Raw genomic sequence first — 19,838 nt, forward strand, 5'->3', positions numbered from 1 at the left:
TTGCACATATTTCTGTTCGATAACCTCTGTAACCCTTGGTGCTTAAAAATCTATAAACCGAGCTTCCTAATGCCCCGCATTCCTTGATTCCCTGCAACATTTATGCTTCAGGAAGAGCGTTGGCCTAATTTATAAATGTCAGCTTGCATCCTTGACATCATCTGGGAGTCCTCAGCATCTCTTTCAAAGGAGTGTTAGCCAAGGAATGTTACTGCCTTGGCAAATCTGGCTTTACCACAGAAGCATGTTTCCTCCCAAGTGCCCCTTTGAAACATGCATTTTAAATTGCACGTGGTTAAGGTGTATATGAAGAACTGAGTACTGGGCAGTGTACGTGGGTTTTCAGGCCTTGTGTGTGTTTATCTTGTGTCTGTTTATCTTGAATGAGAATCTGGCTCACGGATTGTAGCAGAACAATAAGGTGGTTTTTTTTCTTGTTTGTTATTTGTTTTCACTGCAAAACAGTTCTAGAAACCATTCAGAAATAAATACATTTGCATCATCACAAGTTCTGCATTTTGAATGTGTGCTAAAATAGACTTGCTGTGAGATCACAGGCCTGTTTAAAGTGAGCTTTGCAAGTGAAATGAAATCTCTGGATTTGATGTTCAACCACAACAAGAAGAAGGAAATGTACCAGAAAGAGGATGAACAACTGGGGTCTAGTCTACTGGAATCACCCCTGGCATTTTTCCTTCCGTGATTAAGCTTTTTTGCTTTTTTGTGTACACTTTGAAAGAACTTAAAGATGGTTTCTCTTGGGATTGTTTTTTTTTTCTTGGGAGTGTAGCTCAAAGATGTGGCAGGAAATTTTCTTTATACCTTAGCAATACCCAGTTGCCTGCAGCCCTTTCTTTTATTCCCATCTTGCTGTGCAAAGTTACTGGTTTGGTTTTGGTTACTTGCAAGTACCTTCTTTATGAACATCCAAACTAATCACCTATTGAAGTCTGTCAGTTTGTCTTTAAAGAATTAGTCTCTGGAATTTCAGTGTTATGTGAGTTTATTTAAAAAAAAAAAAAAGGAAGTTCCAATAAAACTTTTTTCAAAGATTTTTTTTTTTAGTGGGAATCTTTGTGCTTTTCTAGCACTTTTCTTCTGTATCAGCCCCATTTCTGGAACTGATGATAATTGATTACAGTCTCCGTTTCTTAAACAACCTTAAGAAAACATGCTGGCATTCCTGTGCCTTTTTACAGGATTCATATGAAGGCCTGAGTGACCATGTCAGTTCTGCCTGCATTATAGAGACAATCTAAGCTGCCTGGGAGACCAGAGCTGCACAAAAAAGATGACTCCTGGAGGGAATGTTTCCATCTCATGCTTTTGCATCTCTGGACAGGAGCCGCAACCTGGAAGGTCTGGAGCCATACTTATGGCCAGTGCAGCTGTCTTATGTAAATTTGAGCAAGTGGCTTAGGAGAGTGTGTGCCACTGACTGCCCCGGTATAGCTCGAATGGCTGACTGGGTTTGTTTCATTCCGTGGGAGCTCAGGGTGTCTCTTAAGTCTGTGTTCTTCTGTGTTGCACCACCCCATAAATCAAGAGAAATCATACTGCTTTATCAGCCTTTTACACTAAATAGATTTAAAAGGGATTGTGAAGTACTGCTGTGGTGATCAATGTATAGGGCAGAGGATTGCATTTCATTTGTGTTTCAAACCCTTCTTGGAAAGGAAGGTGGAAGGGGCCAATACAAAACTGAAGCCATTAGGTACTGATGTCTGGGGTAAGATCTGCATCTTCAGAAAAGAGACCTATAGATTTACACAGGTTTGGGAATAGCAGCACTGAAGTATTTTGCAAAGCACAGTGTGGTGGGTTGAGCCTGGCTGGATTCCAGGTGTCCACCAAAGCCACTCTATCACTCCCCTCCTCAGCTGGGCAGGGGGGAGAAAATGTAATGGAAAGCTTGTGGGTCAAGATAAGGACAGGGAGAGATCATTCACTGGTTACTGTCATGGACAAAACAGACTCAATTTAGAGAAAATTAATTTAATTTATTGCCAATCAAATCAAAGTAGGGTAATGAGAACTAAAACTAAATCTTAAAACACCTCCCCCACACCCCTCCCTTCCTCCCTCAACTTTACTGATTTTCTCATCGGCACAGGGGGACGGGGAATGGGGGTTGCGGTCAGTTCATCTCACATTGTCTCTGCTGCTCCTTCCTCCTCAGGGGGAGGCTCCTCACACTCTGCTCCTGCTCCAATGTGGAGTCCCTCCCATGGGAGACAGTCCTCCATGAACTTCTCCAACATGAGTCCTTCCCACGGACTGTAGTTCTTCATGAACTGCTCCAGCCTGGGTCCCCCCATGGGTGCCGTCCTTCAGGAACAGGCTGCTCCAGCCTGTGGGGTCACAAGTCCTGTCAGCAAACCTGCTCCAGCCTGGGCTCCCCTTTCCACAGGCCCTGCCAGGAGCCTGCTCCAACATGGGCTTCCCATGGGGTCACGGCCTCCTTCGGGCAACCCCTGCTCCGGCGTGCAGGTGGTGATCTGCTCCAGTGTGGAGCTCCATGGGCTGCAGGGAGACAGCCTGCCTCACCATGGTCTTCACCATGGACTGCAGGGGCATCTCTGCTCCAGCAGAGCTGTTGCTCTTAAATATTCTCACTCCTCTCTCTCGCTGCAGTTCCACAGGTTTTTTTTCCCCCTTCTTAGGTATGTCACCCCAGAGGCGCTTCCACCATCGCTGAAGGGCTCAGTCTTGCCCAGCGGTGGGTCCATCTTGGAGCCGTCTGGCACTGGCTCTGTCGGACATGGGGGAAGCTTCTGGCAGCTGCTCACAGAAGCCACCCCTACAGCCCCCCTGCTACCAAAACCTTGTTACACAAACCCATTGCACACAGATATTATTCATGCTGTCAGCAGGGTAGTCTTTACTTTCTTTGGAAGTGATCTTGAGTGAGGTGGGGTCTCCAATGAAACATATGATGTGGCAATTACTCTAGAAGGATATTTATAATTCTCTGCTTTAACAGAGTATTGGGACTGTATCTGCTTTAGTGACTGTAGAGCGCTCAGGTTCTCTGGTGATGAGGAGCATGTAGCTAGAAAAACTAAATAGCACTTTAAAGCTCAGATCACAAAGATCTTATAGCATAAGAAATGGCTATGCATCCTGAGTAAAAATGTCGTAAATGGAAGATAAATATCTTCCTTCTTTGTCGTCTATATTTATATCTTTTGCCTGGTAGGAACAGGCCAAATGTTAAGAACAAACTCAGACGGTGACAATGCCCACATTGCAATGAGCATTTACTGAAATACTTAAAAAAAATAGTCTACATGGCTTTTATGAGAGAGGATTTTTCTTTTCTCTTAAATGTCATGTTTTCCTGGGTTCTTTTCTAAAAGAGCTTTCCTTAGACTCGCTTTTGCAATCTCTAATAGCATCCCAGCCCTAAAATGAACAAAAAACCACTGTCCCAAGCTGACCTGCATACGTCCAGGGCTGCACCTTCCTAAGTGACGCTGTGCCTTTAGGCTGGGGCAGGGTGGTGTAACATCTTCTGCATGTAGAAACAGACTGTTTATTTTAGAGTGTGAGAAAATTACTCTGAAATGACCACAGGGTAAATTTGCCTCCACTTGAGCTGGCTCTGCTTTACTTCTAATAATCTGTGTTCAAAGTTCACAGCTCTTTAAAAACAAAAGCAGCTTGAGTTTTGAAAGGTTAATACATTACTATGTCCGTGGCTTTCCATCCAGTCCCGCCTTCTCTCCTTCTCTGGCATCTTCTTTGAACTCACAAATGAATCACGAAATTATATTCCAACTTTGCATGGTGAGAGAAAGGGAAGTCAACGGTTATTTGTTAAGGGCTAGTAGAGACTGCCTGTATATGTCTTATTCCTTTGCTGGTGGGCAATTATCCTTATTGCACAAGACTTCTCTCCAGCTGTGAGACACAATCCAAGCAGGGAAAATGGGATATGATTCCTCATGGTGTGTCAGCTATTTGCTTCATTTCCAGCAGCACGCTGTTTTCTATAAAGAATTCTGTATTCATGCAGACCTGTTTTTAACACTAAACTAAAGCTGCATGTTCTCAAAGCTCCTTTCTTCATAAGCCAGTTTAATAACTATTTTGATTGTTGACAATTACACATTGTATATTTGGAACACATCTAACCCATTAGAGTGGCAGCACTGCTGACGGGTGTCTTGAGGAACTCAGAACAGCCTTTCGTGAGATCTGAAGCTTTTGGAATGTACTGGGAAGCTTTATTTAAAAAGTAGTTGAGTATACTAAGACTTTTGGTGTACATTTACTTATGCTTTAGCTTCTCTGATTTTCAAATGCTGGTCATAGTTCAAGGCATAAAGCCAGGTTTATAAAAGAACTTGTTTGGCATTTCAGAGATTCAGTGAGACCTGAGGTAAGGGTCGAGGGATCAGTCAGCTTATGGACAGCAGGGAACTTGAGGATAACTTCCATGAGTGTGGCCCACAAGAAACAGTGAATATTTTGAATGTGGTTTTTTTATGTATGCATCACCTTTAGTGAATGTAGCTAAAAGTGTTTCATTTCTACAGATTGAAGTACATGGAGCATTACGCATATGAATCCAGAGCCTGTCAGCAGAAAGGTTGACAGAGAACGTAAGAGCATGGCTTGTTGTTATATGTTGTGCTGTTAATGTGATTCACAAGTTCATGTGCTCCAGCTCTTTCTCCCAAGGCAATGCCAGCTATTGGGTATGAGTGCAATGTGGAGTTTACTGATCCTGGTTTTCCTTTTGGGGAAGGAGATATTCTGGAGCCATTTTGTTGGATCCATGAAGCACCAGTCCACTGGTGCTGGCTGTGACACTGAAGATATGATGCATGTGCTTGCTTCCAGCACACTTTGTCCATTTCTGTTCTGGTGGTTGCATAGGTGATTCTTTGAGGTGTGTTGTAATCTGGATAGAGATCAGGCCTTTCCTGTAAAATGTATAAAGATGCCGTTTCCTCTCAGATAAGAGCATTACAGCTGAGCAGAAATGCAGATCTAAACTGTGGCAAAACAGGAGAGTTGAGATACCTGCCCAACTTTGCAATGAATTCTTCAGCAGTAGGTGGAAATTAGAAGAGACACAAGAACTTTGCTAGCTCAGGTTTAATGAGCTAGCTGTCTCCGTTCCATCTCAGGCTCTGAATATCTGAACAATTGATATCCATCCTGTGACTATGCTATCAGTTGCTGAACAACAGTCATGCTGTGTTTTTAATAAATGTCATGTCATACATGTACATAAGTGACAGTAAAAAAAAAGTCACTCAGGGTAGAGAGATTTAAGTTGGCTAACACTGAAAATGGACAGCCTCTTGTTATCTGTATGGGACATTGGGATGGTATAGATAGGTATTTTTGTTTGTTTATTCATGGAAGTACTTTTTCTGTCCCTCTGTGAAGTGTTGTTTTGGGTCCTTATCTTGTAAAACACGAAAGAAGCAGATACCTAATGAAGCAGGAGGACTGTAACAAGGGCAGAAGGCGAGATGAACTGGATAAAAACTTGTTAATGAGGAAATAATGGTATTCTGGGAAAGGTTGAAAAAGAAGATTAAGAAATTAAAGCTTCTTTCACCTTATGTAGAAGCTTGCAAATATCACGGAATTCCCTTTTTAAAGGCTCATATAGTCTTTTCAACCCAAAGCTTATAAAGACGGTTCAGTGAGTTCCTAACTTAGGGCAGTTAGTCTAGACTTATGACAATACTTGCAGACAATAAATGGGATTGCTCTAAAAAGAGTGTGTCTTCAGTACTGGAATTCTAGAAATCTTTGTGTTTATGGACTTAAAAAATTACTGAAATATTTAAAGTATGGAAAGTATGTTTTGTCTCTTGGAAATGTATATTGTTTAGGAATTATTTGTTTCCAACAACATGTTAATTTTTTAGCTGAAACATTGGACTTAAGCATTGCTGTGTCAGGATCTGTTTGGGTACAATGGAACTTGGTTGCACTGCCACACCCCTTCCTCATCAGTAGTTCTCTATTTCAGAACACCTTTGCAAAGGTATTGTAGAGAATGTAGGGTGATCATGGAACTACCTTCCAGGTTGTGCATTAAAACTGGTTTAAAACACCAATGGTTTCCAAAGGACTTATTTTTAAACGTCTGTATTTTGTTGGTGTTTGCCTAAATTTCATGTCTTTAATTTTCAAAAATATTTTCAGTCAAAGAAAAATTTCTGGTTTTAGCTGTTAGAAATAAAGTAAAAGTAAAATCAGAAAATGAAAAGTCATTAGGCTAGGATCATTTTAATACCAAGCTTGATCAGTTTCCCCCCCCTGTACTTTCATTAAGTACACAAGGCCCCTTTTTCAACTTAATTATTGTCTAGTGAGGTGGAGACCGTTCTTGCAATGTAAAGGATGCAAAATCTTTGCTTTGTAGCATTACTATCATGTAGTCATTGTTAGGTAAACCCCAGTTAATTGCTAAGTCTATTTAAGAACTGCATTTTAAGTGTAATTTTAATAACTAGGGAAGAGGAGAGCAGCCTGAGTTAGCATAGCTTTGTGGCAGGGATGTTCTATCATTGCAGAAAAATTAAGTAAAATAGTCCCACTTGTGTATTGCTGTTATAAGAAGAATATCATTAGGTGCTGTCATTCACTCAGAAGTGTTTCTGTAATGAGTTCTTTAACAAAGGTTGCAGAAGTGGCTAAAGGAAAATGAAAGAACCCTTTGTTCCACCTATGAAATTGCAGATAGTTACTTTTGTGATGCTTGTGAAACAAAAATATTCTATTAGAAAAAGAAGTGGATCTCAGACTAGAGGTTTAATTAAAAAATAAATAAAAAGAAGATGAATTGCAAGGGTAGTCATTTTCCAATTCTTCAGCTTCTAAAGGGAATCTCCTTCTTGTTGCAAGACGAAGCCTGCATGGATGCTAGTCTTGTAGCAGTAAGCAGTATATCCGCTGCTCATTTTTTCTTTTTTTTTTTTTTTTTTCTTCTCCACAAGAAGCCTGAAGACACCAGAGCAGCAAGTTAGCTATCAAAAGATTATGGGGTTGGTGAAGCTCTTTCTCGCTTATGATCAGCATGCCATTGACTCTGATAGGTATTAGCCCTTCTTCCTGTGTTGACTAGGGCAAACAATGACAAAGGAGACAGCAGTAACTGAAAACATGTCTTGGAAGCATCTGTCTTAGCTGTAGATCTTTTGTGTGCAGAATGACACTGACATTTCAATGTCTTCAGTCCATTTATTGCAACGGGGCAGGCTTTGTACATGGCTGAATTGGACTATTTTAAGAACTGTTCTGCTGTCAGGTTGCGTGAGTGAAAGTTGTTATGCAGAGTGGCAGGGCACATCTGAACTTGCAATGTATAGGTATTATACTTTTCTTGCTGTCCCTAGCTATTATGCCTCTCACTTTGAGGTTTCTGTGCCACTGCAGAGAAGCTGCAGTTCTTGTGAAGAAAGAACTTGAAAAGGTTGGATTTTACCATTTAGTGCATTAAAGCAAATCAACACTGATATTGGTTTACCATAATACACTGGGCTGCAAACCACTGTGGAGCTTCTCAGTAGGCAGCCCAGTAATTTCTGGAAGCAGCATTTTCTGGAAGGAGGAGCAACAACTGCTTCAGCCACCACTAGCATCTAACGGGGTCACTCTTGCTAAATTTGCTGTGGTTGTGTATTTTTTTAATATTGTAAAGAGAGTCTAAGAAAATTGAAATACCTTCCACAGTGAACTAAAAAGTGTTTAAGCTGATACTCTTTGCATGCAGAAAAGCAGTCAGCACAGTGTTGAGGAGTGTGTAACTCACAATGTGTACCTGTACTGCAGGTGTGTGAGGGACATAGCTGTGTAGTCTTACCAGCTCAGGATTAATTTCAGTGGAAACAATGTTAATTCATTACTGCATGTTTTGAAAATGTTGTCTAAATGTGATAGTTCAGTCTCTGGATGCCAAAGCTAAATACAGTTAGAAATGTTATGTGCAAAGGTACCTAACTATTGGAACAACTTACCTAGGAATATGGTTAGTTGTTTATCACCCACATAATTTGATCAGGAGGTGGGGGCGGGGAGTGTGTTCTGAAAAATATGCTATTCTCCAGCATCAAAAAGTAAAGGATTATTGGGTCAGTCTAAGTATTCAAGAGAGCAAATGAAGTAGCCATGAATGTATTTTCTATTCTACCATGGCTAATCTCCCTTAAAAACGTGATTCTGTATCTTTGGCTGGAGATTGAAATGGAAAAGATTAGGAGAAATCTTTCCAGAGGACAAAACACTGGGAGGTTTGATTGACTCATAAGGTCTGTGCACTTCCAGATGCAAGATATACACAGTTGATGAGACACCCTTCCAGAAGCTGGCCAGCAAAGTGGTCCAGGGGATCCTGCCAGGATCATGCTGTTCTGGCTGGGCATGAACACGTTGCCCTTCATCCAAGCGCTTGTCTCCTGCAGGCTTTGTGATATGCACAGGAAAGAGCTTACAGTGACAGTGCTGTCAGCAGGGTCTCATCTCTGGCCCCCCAAGACTTTTGCTGAGGTAGGTCATGGCAAGATGAACCAGGAAAGGCCTTCAGAAAAGAAGCAGTTGGCAGACCTGTGTTGGAAAGAGGCTCCCAGTTGTACTTGTGGGCTGCTGTGGCTGCAGGACATATGCAGGTCCCTAATGCTTTGTGTCAGCTGGCTCCAAGACTGCTGACAGCCTCCTGTTCTCTTCCAGAGGGAGCTTTCCTTCACGCTGTTGTCTTCTGTTGTGCCCCTTCCTTAGCTGAAGCTCAACTGGCAGGCACTGAGACGCGGCTGCTGGTGCAATGCGTTGTAGGGACCTGGCTGTCAGTAGCTCAAAAGCAGCATTTCCCTGCAATAGAGAACTAGATTGAGAACAACCTCTGATACAGTGGGTTTTTTTATAACAACTGTGGTTTTCTAAGGTTTTCTTCTTTAAAGGCAACATTGAAAATTTCTACTAGCACTCAGCAAAATTACTGATCGCTGGTTTTGTTGAAATAAATGGGCATAAATTAGTGACAGCATATGCTGTATGTTTCAGAGAGCTTCCTGTGCCTGCCTTGAGAGATAGGACTGTGTTTCATTTGGTATTTGGGAGGGCAAGAGGAGATTAACACAGACTTTTTCCAGTGTAGTGGTTTTACCCCATCAAGTATACCCATATCTAAAAATTTGTTCTATGAAGTATAATGATGTTCTCTGCAGTACTTTGGTGTTTCTAAATGATGTTTGGATTGTGCAATCAGACTGTCATTAGATGGTTTACAGTTCAGAATCATTCTGACAGCTGCAATTTTGTGGCTGTAGTGACAGCAGCAAAGGTAGTTCTTGGCAACTCCTTTTCTGACAGTCTGATCTTACAAGGAGTATCTGAATTTTGGCCAAAGGCCTTGAGGGAAGAATTTGTGCATCTGGCTGTATGCTTTGGTACAGTCTGTCAGTGACTGTGGGTGTTTGTCAGACCTGCATCTGTTACCTTCTGTATCACTTGGCAGCCAAGTCCTCTTTTCTTGCAATCCTCTTTTCTTTATCAACCAAAATACATTTCTTAGCCTGAGAGCAGGATGAGTAAAGCCCTGTCATGCCCCCTGTGCTGAAAACACCAGCAGATTCCTACTAGAAAATGCAGTTAGTAATTTCTTGCTTGGAAAGATACCACTCAGTAATTTAGTTCACTTTTGTCCCGTTACCAGCAGCATCAAGGGTGATATAATAGTAGCCTGACTGCTTTCTTCCAATTTTGCTATGAAAGAATAACCTTAAAATTTTAACCTTGTAACGTTAAAAAGCAAGTATATGATTTCCATTCAGGGACTCAGGAGACACCTGATTAACTGTTACTATTGTCATTTTCACTTAATAATCGTCTTACTGTAGCTGGACAGTGGTGCTGACTCTCTTATTTCCTTTTCCACTGGAATTTAAGCAGAACCTTTGAAAATGCTTTTTGGGAGGCAGACTTCTGGCCAAAATTCCCTTTTTGGCATGAAGGTCCAGATTTTATCCTGGGTACTTTGTACTCTTGTTTTGTTCTTTATTTGTCTGGTGGTGATTGTGATGTCGGAGACAAATGAAAGATTCCAGGGGGGCAGGTCAGTAGGAGACAACACAATTAAAAGAGATTAATGAACACGGATTTAGTGGTCAAGGAGATGAAGAAGTAGTTGTACTTAAGCAGTAAACCATGAAGACTTGGTTGTTCTTTTACTTTTGAAAAATGTAACTGTCATGAGGTCAGCAGAATCCACAGTAACTGGGGTAAAGGTAAAGGTGGCAGCGGGAGATCACAACCACAGACTCAACTGAGGGACTATGCAAATTGCCCCCCCACAGGAGCATGCGTGATAATTTAAATGTGTGTAACCAATAATAGTCAATGTGGTAATTACTAGCTAATGAATGTAAATTTAGCAGGTTCTCTATTGTTTTCACTAATGGTGTAATGGGATAAATATGTGCTGGTTCCTTTGTGTGGTGTGCTAGCTTTGTGGAATATCACCTAGCACCCATACCTGCACAAACATATTTTAAATAAAATACCTCTACTCTGTGTGCATATTGGTGTGTTGCACATCGGGTATATGATCCCACTTTCGGGACAACAATTGGGTGGGCCAAGGGAAGCACCCTGGACTTCCTCAGACTTTTCAGGGTTGTATTTGTCAAACTTCTTGCTTTTCTGGAAACTTTTAATTTGGCTGAAACTGAGTATTTCTGGACACACACATTCACTTGAAAATGTTCTTATGTGTTCTGATTGCCCCAAAAATTAAATTAAAAATGCAATGGTTTCAAACCGTTTCTTACTGTAACAAGTCCAAAAAGAGTTCATAGAAGATCACGTAACTATTTTACCCCATGTAATCAGTCCCAGTAGTCTTCATGGAAGGAACCTCTTAAATTAGGTAAATTCTTTACCCATGATGGCTCTAATTCACAGCAATATCCAAGTGTTCCCATAAATGGGTTGTTGTTTTGCACAGACTATGGCAAAAACAGAGTCACTGCTCAGTTGTATTATTCCATTAAGCCAGAACTACTGAGGATGCAAAGCAAGCAAAGTATGAGTTAAGGCAAAGCCATTTATTAACACTCCAAAAGTTTCTGTTAATGAAAAGATAAGCACATTCCCTTGCATTTGCCATGGTTTAAAAGTATCACAAGTTGCATTTGATATTAAGGACCCATTTATAAATATTTTATTGCAGTTCAATAATTGATATAGTGATTTACAGCCACCTTGATAATACATTAATGCTTGTGGAGTACATTATGCTAACTATATTAGCTGAAAATATGTTTTGTAATTGTAGTGGTTCGTCAGTGCATCATCTGTTAAGCTTATATTGCCAAAGCCTTTTAATTGTTTCTTTGGTTTGTTATTTGAAATGGCTAACTATTTATCTGAAGAATGTTTTTCTGTCTTTTCTGTTTTTTTATTAGTACACATGTGATAAAGGTGCTCCTAATAAATGCAAAGCAGCAGGCTCTTAGAACCTTTTTAATGGTCTAGCATCACAGGGTTGGTTATGCATGAAAACACCTTGCTTTCCCATCTTCGGAAAAAGTCTCCCTCAAAAAAGCCTGGTGAATTCAGAAACTGCTCAGTCTCAGCTTCTTCCAAGGTCAAAAGGCCCCCAAAATTAGTATCACAGCCTGATTTCTTCTTTTCATACGTTTGTCATTGCACTAGGAAGATGATATGGGGCAGCATAACAGCTGACTGCTGAAACGCCTCCATGATGTCCCCAGAGAAGGTTTACAACACATCAGGAAAGATACGTATTTTTTTTTTTCCTGTGTCATAAGGCTGTGGGTAGGCCAGCAGAATTTTTGACAAAGGGAACCACTATAACAAACATAGTAAAAGCCTGTGTAAAGGCAGCATTTTTTTTTTTCCCTGCATTCTATTCACCTATGAAACTCATTTCTTCAAAAAGCTGTCAGGTGAAAATCTTCACAGAATTAAAGATAAACTGGGATAACTAGATTGTGTACTGGCAAGAAAAAATACTAAACAAAGGAGGTTTTTAAGAGGTGAAAGAAATTCTACAACTGGAATCACCATCTGTCTATTTGAAGTTAGAAGGATTTGATCCTGTACCTCAGTCCAAAAATCTTCCTTGCATCTTGTTCTGAAGTATCTGGCATTAGCTGCTGTCAGAGGTTGGGTATGAGACTCAGTGCTCGTGGTTTAACCCACTCCTGATATTTTTATCAAAGCCTTTGAGACACATTGGTTATAATCATATTACATTCTGTGTCCCTTTACTTCTGCATGTATAGCCACAAAGGTGATGTTTGATGCATCTGAACAACTTGCTGAGAAGGTGCCTCTTGGTGATCCCCATCAGTTTAAACCATAAAAGAACAGGTATACCTACTCACAGGGATGGCTGTAATAGAAAAGATATTTCCAATAATAATACTACTACTACTTTCAGTGCAAACTAATTATCTGATTCATCATCATCATGTTCAGGCTGAACAGGTTTTTGTAAAGCCAATCTAAAACAACAGCAGCTATTTATCACACTCATTTCGATTCTTCTTAACCAACCTTAGTCAATATCTTGACAGCAAAAAAGAATAAAAATACTATCACACAACTCACCAAATGTTTTGTTTTTCTTGTTAGGAGTAAAAAGCTGGGTGGAGAATTGAGTTTTACGTGGGCTGGGTAATGTATGTTCGGGGTCAGGTCTCTGCATTGCAACTCCTGCTGAGAGCACCAAGTAAATAAACTGGCAGAATTTTCAGATTTGGCTTTTGTGGCTTTCCAGGAGATCAGCTGGGAGCTGTTGGGTGCTGAGTTTGTTTGAAGATCTGATCCTTTGTAAAGTTTGATCTGGTCTAATTTTAGGCATGTCAGTCAGGAAACTTGTTTCCTTTGTGAAATTGTTGCATAGCATTAGTTTTCAACTAAGAGATTCAGCCTACTTTTTCACTACCGTAATATCACCCGTTATTTGTAGTGAAAGCTTTTATGTTACACTAAACCATTCTCTTAGCTAGTTGGCATTGACAACTTTCAGAACGCTGTGATTTATCAACCCTCTCCTCCTTCTTTAGTTTTGACTTTCCTTTTTAAGTTGGAAGTGGTCAGTTCTATGAGCATCATCTTATTTGGTGACTGTCTCTTGGGGCTCTTTTGAGAACTCCTTCAGCTTGTTCATTTTTCAGGAATGGTTTGTTTCCTATCCGTGCTTGAGTGAAGTTGCTTCTGTTTCTTACAGAGGTAGTTTGAATCAAGACAAGGGAAGTGAATGCTCTGCATACTGAAATGTCCTCAGGCTCTTCTTAATGTCCACCCTGGTCACGCCTCTCAATGCAAAGCATGAGGGAATCTTGTCATTGCCTGTTGGCAAAAGAGTTCTAGAAACTCCTCTTCAATATATGAGGTACTTGGCATATGCTGTGAAGCTTGCAGTTGCTGATTTTGTAAGGCCAGGAATGCTGCTTTTATGTCCTAAAGCTTTCATTAAAATGTTTGCCATTTTACATGTTGATTTGAGAAATGTGTGTCATGATGAGCTGTTCCCCTAGGCCTCTACTGAAGAACTTGGCTTTTGCCAATAATCTTAGACTTGACAGTGAACTAAAAGGCATTTGTGTCTGCTCTGTGCTGCCCAGCATTAGCCTCTGCAGAGTTAACCTAGGAGACAGATGAGTAGCTGGGGGCTTTCTGTTTCACAGAATGTCTGACGGGGTAGGGAAAATGAGCTTTTGGAAAAGACTTCTAAAAAGTGAAGGGTAAAAACTTAACTTTAAAAAAAGCAACAACAAAACAACCTAGAAATATCTTTATTAAGATATTTAATTATATATATCTCGGTTATATAAACAGAGAAATAGGTTTATTGAAGAGATTATGTGAAAACATCTCCTGAGGTAGTGTGAGACAGCATCCTCAGTTTCAGGTAGAGGTAATCTGAAACACTTATCCAAGAAACCTCTCGTTGATAGAATAGCTCATAGGTTTTTAGAGAAATGTTTTTGGATCTAGAACTGACTCATCATGGAATGTGATGGCCTTCAAGGCACACTGGCAATACCTTTCTAGGAATGACTTAATTGGAAAGGACAAAAATTACAGATGTTGGTCAAACATTACAGTGCCTACATTTTAAAAACAGGGTTGAACAGATGCCTACAGAAAGAAGTAGGTTAACCAAAAATGTTCCGAAGTGCTGGAGCACACCAGGACACAGCCTGTAGGAAATTTGGAATTCGTAATACTCGTGTTCTGCTGCAAAACATGTTCCTGGCTTTGTACTAAGGTTTCAGTTTCTTACTTGTCACTGGGAAAATTAATATGATTCAGTCTTGAAAATCAAAGATTCTAGAGGAGCATTTGAGATATGTAACAGAGATAGTTTGTGTTATTTGATCAGGCTTTGTTATCCAGAAAGTTGCAGGTCTCCCATAGGTTCTGTGTTACATTTGGCAGCTGTGTGTAGATGTCCTTGGTGCCTAGAGTGTGTTGTGATGGCAAACATCCACCTTAAAGAACCTGTGTCACATCACCAAATGACACGAAGACTGAAGTTTATTCTAAAGCTCTGGGTGTAATATTCTTGGATTAAAATTGTCAGTAGATTTCAAGATAGGGAGGAGAAGGAAACAAGAAGCCTTGTTGAGGGTGTTAAAATCACATTATCATAACACAGGAGTGTTCAGTTTACAAACCTGGATCTCTGAAGGTGTAAATGAACATCTGGTGCCAGTGCTAATTGCAGTGATCTGAAGTAGGTGACTGTGATTTTCGGAGGAGAGGTTATCAAGGCCCTGCAGTAGTGTTATTGATGTCTGAAAGAGGTAATTTTAGAAGTGTTCTTTCTTGCATGCAAAGACTTTTTGTGTCTACTAACTTTTAAATCAACCAGCTTACTTGCACACTATGCCTGCTTTCCTACTATTGACATGGCTTTGGTGCTTAAAATTTGCATTGCTAGAAGGGCTATTGATTTTGGGTCCCTTTCTTTTTGATTGGTCAACCTGAATGATCCCAAATTTCTGAAAACTGAGTGCCCCCTTTAGAAAAATTAAATCAATTGCATTTACATATCTAAAGGCCATTCAAATATAGCCAAAATAGATCCTTTTATAGGCCCTGTATGTTCTGATTCTATCCACCACCTTAGCTAGTATCTCACTTTTCATAACCATGATTTTTTTTTTTGTTATGCTCAGTCTTACTGCAAAATAGTTAATTCTACTCTTTTAGTGGATAAAGAAATTAGGTCAAAATTTCATCAAACGCGTCTCTGGTGAAACAAATGTTTTTCTATCGTAAGAACCCCACCCTCCAAAGTTCATCTTTTAATGTTACCGGATTCGTTATGTGATTTCTAATTTAATTTCTAATCTTATTGTATTTGTATATTTGAAAGTATTAACAGAGATGTGCCAAAGTTCAAAAGCTTTCTTTTCTTTGGAGAGTCACGACAGATTTAAGAGGGATTTGTATTACTCAAGCATGTTACATTTTACAGAAGGATTGCATTCATGCCTGAGAGTCTGACTAGAGCAGTTGTTAAACCAAAGAAGAGGTAAGCTGAAAGAGGTCTAGTTTTTGGTATCACCATTGGTAAGACTAATTATTTGGAAGAAAGAAGGTAAAGGGACTACTGATTTAAAAATAAATGTATGTGTGGTGGTTGCTCCAACAACCTTGTATTATTCAAGCAATATTTATGTCCTTTTGAAATACAGCAGGGGGCACAGATTTGATTACTCTGTTGCTGTGGAGACCGCAAATGTAGGTGGCTGAGAAATTTTCACTTAATTTCTGTTTTCAAGGCCATGTGACATCCCTTGAAAGTGATGGTCTTGGGAAGGGCAGCACCCTTGCAGGAACAAAATCCCCTGAGGGGGGAACAGGGCTGATGTCATGTGGAGAAGTAACAGGACCTGACAAAGACACCTAATGAAAGATAAAGTGGGTAAATTATGTTTTTCCATCTACCTAGTTCCAGTGAAGCTACTTTATAATGAAATAGTTATGGATTTGGTTCATCCAGGGCATTGGGTGACTGCCACAATCTTTAGTGATGCCTGCCTTTTTGTTAGATGAGTAAGTCAGTGCTTAGCACCTCATGACCTTCAGAGTATTACAGTGTCTCAACTGATTTAGCTGGGGTGAACAAGAGAAACACAGAGAAATAGAAAACATGTGGAGAAGACTTGAAGGCATCATGGAGCAGTCCAACCCTCACATGGTATGACCTTCAGTTCCTGCATTGGTGGGAGTGAATAAAATCTCCTGACAAGAAGGCAGCAATGTGAATGGGGAGGAAGACTGCCAGAGTAGCCACTGCTGTCTCCTTCCCTCTGCTTGGGATCTTGGTCTGACATCCCCACGTAATGTGGACACATTCAGGAACATATATCTATCTCAGCTGTTGGAAGGAGATACGTTATTGAGCTGGAAATTTGGCTATAAGGGATGCAGATATCAGGGTGTTTGATGCCAATGTGAGCTGGGCAAGGACTAACTTGATATGTGTGTGAGCATGACAGGCACAGCCTTTATGTCATGTTGTAGTAGAGCTGCTAGTTGTGCTTTCTGCATGTCTATACCTATTGCATGGAAGGGAAAAAGATGAATTATTGAATGCAATAGTAAGTTCTTAAGTAATAGATCTGAGACAAGAGTCTACATGATAGCATTCTCTGACATGTTACCAGTGTCACATGCAGGGACAGATTGGGGCTGGGGAATCTCAGGTTATGGCTTACAAGAAAATGGCATAGGGGAAGGACATCATATCCCTGAGAACTGGGGAAAGATTGGAATGGATGGAGGCTCGATGGAGAGAGAGAACCTCTGTGGAACCATCCAGGTAGTGCTTGAAATTGAAATTAAAAAAAGGAAATAAGGGAGTTTTTAAAACCAAAGGCAGGGGAAATCTAAGGAATACAGATATGTTGAGGGGACATGTTGATGGGAGAAACATCTTTTGAGGGAGAAGTTAAGAAACTATAATTCTAGGCAAAATTAGGATACATGCTGGTAAGACTGAGAGAGGGAATAACAAAAAAAGTTTGAAAAGGTGAAGTCTCAGTTAATCAGGACATGGAGATACAACCAGCTTGACCCCAAATATGTGCAGCCTTCCTGAGAAGACTAGGAAGTAACCAGGACAAATGGGAATATATCTTATAATTGAAGATGCTGATATAACGGCTATTTTAGAAACTTGGTGAAATGTTTTAAAAAATGGGACACTGCTATCTTTATGTATAGTCTATAGAAATGATAGAGCAGGTAATTCTTTGGAAGTCAGGTTACATGCTAAGGAAAGCACGCAGTGCAGGAAGCAAGCTATCAATAAGTATCTTTATGGATTAAAATTCTCTTTGAGAGTGGAGAGGGATCCTTGTAAAGCCATTGTATCAGCTAGTAAGAGTTGCTGTGAGATATATAGATCAAAGAGGCTGCGAGGGAAGAAATACCATGGTAATGGGAACCTACATGGGATACCTGGGTAATGATAGCAAGACAGAATTTTTAGTCTCGGTTCATAGTGAAGTAATTATTCTGCTGGATGTGAAGGGAGAAAACTCATGATACAGCCCCATGTAAGGCACAGGATCTACTTCAAATTATAAACTGCTAGAGCTTTATCTTGCAGTAGTGCTCATAGTATGTACTTGGAGGAAGCATCATGCAGTGGCCATTTTTCCATGGAAAAAACCCACACACAAACTGAATAAAAAAAAATTCCACTAGTCTAGTGTTTAGCTTTTAAACAGAAATGAGAAAGCTCATTAAAAGGGAGTTTTCAGAGATTGTCTCAAAGCAGGTGCTATGTCTAGCTATGGAACCAAGGAATAACAACAGATGTAAATATGAGACTTTTCACTGCTTGTATTATTATACTCTTTAGGAGACTTGTGACAACGATGACTTTTAGCAGGCACTATATTTAAATACATGACAAAAAGGCAGCCTCCATCCATCCTAAAACGTTGTTGGTTCAAGGAGAGAGGACTAGGCAAAGAAGGACATTTGTTATGGAACTTTACTTTTAATGAAATGAGCATGTGGACTTCTTGGTAAAACTGGAGCTTGTACAGGGTTCAGTCAGGCTTGAATATATCTATCATAGGAAATATATCCTTTAAAAATAAGAGCTGCTAGCCATGGTAATGCTTCCCACCTTCGCTTTGTGAAGCATGAGTTCCAGAAGACTTTGTAAATTGTATATATGTTACAAATTGTACCTGTATGAGAAAGGTCGTGTTGAGAAGTAGTTGTTGTGCTGCACTTGCTGTCTCATGATATAGTTTGTAATGCTCTATTTGGCATGAAACAAACCTGATAAATTGTGTCTTGCAAAGAAAGGACAAAAGACTTGAGGAAAAGGAACATATAAAATGAAAGGGACTGACTCATTTTGTAGATGTTAGTTCCCATGCTAGTTGGGATGTCACAACTATTCTGATCTGTTCATTCAGGTCCTGTCCATTCATGATCCTGTACAGCTGCCCTTTTGCTAAATAACCTAGACATGTAGTCTGAGCTATAAGCTGTTGTGTTCCTTACAGCTGTTTTGAGTTTTTCCATCTAACTTATTTCTGAAAAAAATATATTTTGTACAGTGAAATACCTTGTTTTCAAAGGATTTATGTGTGTAACTTATCGCAGTCCTGAATAGGTGTCCTGGTTTCTGCTGGGATAGAGTTACTTTTCTTCCTGGTAGCTGGTATAGTGCTGTGTTTTGGATTTGGGATGAAAATAATGTTGAAAACATACTGATGTTTTCAGTGTCGCTAATCAGTCAAGGACAGTCCAGCTTCTCGTGCTGCCCTGCCAGCGAGCAGGTGGGGGTGCACGGGGAGCTGGGAGGGGACACAGCCAGGACAGCTGACCCAGGCTGGCCAAAGGGATATTTCATACCATATGATGTCATGCTCAGTATATAAACAGGGGGAGTTGGCAGGGGAGGGGCACTGCTCAGGAACTGGCTGGGCATTGGTCAGTGGGTGGTGAGCAATTGCATTGTGCATCACTTACTTTGTATATTATTATTGTTATTATTATCATCATCCTCCCTTCCTTTTCTGTCCTAGTAAATTGTCTTTATCTCAACTCATGAATTTTACTTTTTTTCCCCGATTCTCTCCCCCATCCCACTGATGGGGGTGGGGGAGAGTGAGCGGATGGCTGTGTGGCACTTAGCTGCCCACTGGGTTAAACCACAACAGTCCTTTTTGGTGCCCAACATGGGGCACGATGGGTTGAGATAATGACAGATCTGACCAGAGCACATTAGAACACAATTGTTACAAGCAGTCATTATGTTATTTTGTTAGTCACTGGTCACAAAGTTGACTTATTTGCTCTCATCTCTTGAAATGGATGTTGCTGTGCAGGTGACTTAGCCTCCTGTTTTCTTCCGTAAATCCCCCAGTGCAGTGACACACCCCAGTGTGCTGCCAGGAGCTTGGGTGAGGAAGGGTTGTGATATCTCAAGGAATCTGAGCTGTTGGTGAGGATGGAGGTTTGGTGGTCAGAAGATACAGTCAGACACACACTGTGTTTTCACCTGAAATGATTTCTATTTGTTTTTTAGGTTTGATTTTGTGTGTGTATTTTTGCCAGAGGTCAACTCTACTCTGAAAAAGTGTTTCTAAAATGCAATTCAAGAGTTTAATGTGGAGGAAAGGTCAAGAATTTGTTTTTGGGCTGTGCTGAGGCAAAGTAACTTGGAGAAAAAGGCTGAAAGAGAATTAAAGAAAATGTCAAGTAAGATTTCCTAACAATGAGGTTCATTAGTCTCTTCAGGGAATCATAGGAACCCTGTGCTAAATCCTTTAGGCTAGAAATGAGGAAGACATTCTGCT

The sequence above is a fragment of the Phaethon aethereus genome (assembly GCF_964289735.1).
Source record: "Phaethon aethereus genome assembly, chromosome: 4".
Classification (NCBI taxonomy): domain Eukaryota; kingdom Metazoa; phylum Chordata; class Aves; order Phaethontiformes; family Phaethontidae; genus Phaethon; species Phaethon aethereus.